This window comes from Palaemon carinicauda, chromosome 26, assembly GCF_036898095.1.
Source record: "Palaemon carinicauda isolate YSFRI2023 chromosome 26, ASM3689809v2, whole genome shotgun sequence".
Taxonomy (NCBI): domain Eukaryota; kingdom Metazoa; phylum Arthropoda; class Malacostraca; order Decapoda; family Palaemonidae; genus Palaemon; species Palaemon carinicauda.
Genome location: NC_090750.1, coordinates 88,515,350 through 88,516,065, shown reverse-complemented (window position 1 = coordinate 88,516,065; position 716 = coordinate 88,515,350).

Genomic DNA, 716 nt, shown 5'->3' with positions numbered 1-716 from the left:
GGGAAGTGAGTTGGATAGATATTTCCCACAAAAATTGTAAAATATGGAGGTGATATTCCCATGAAAGTTGTTTGTTTACTTTAAAAGACTCGATTGGGATGTGCTGTCGTGATTTTAACAAATGCTGCGTCGGGGAATTCATTCCTTTTCGTAGATCTTTTCTGGTTTTGTATTCCTAATTTCTTTGTATTTTTATTCTCTTAGATGGTTTGTGCAAAGTACAGTTGGATACAGGTTGTCGTGGCCGGCTGGTAACGTCCTTGCATGGTATCCAGACTGGGGTTCGAGTCCCGCTCAAACTCGTTAGACGCAGGTTGTCGTGGCCGGCTGGTAACGTCCTTGCATGGTATCCAGACTAGAGTTCGAGTCCCGCTCAAACTCGTTAGACGTAGGTTGTCGTGGCCGGCTGGTAACGTCCTTGCATGGTATCCAGACTGGGGTTCGAGTCTCGCTCAAACTCGTTAGACGCAGGTTGTCGTGGCCGGCTGGTAACGTCCTTGCATGGTATCCAGACTGGGGTTCGAGTCCTGCTCAAACTCGTTAGATGCAGGTTGTCGTGGCCGGCTGGTAACGTCCTTGCATGGTATCCAGACTGGGGTTCGAGTCCCGCTCAAACTCGTTAGACGCAGGTTGTCGTGGCCGGCTGGTAACGTCCTTGCATGGTATCCAGACTGGGGTTCGAGTCCCGCTCAAACTTGTTAGACACAGGTTGTGGA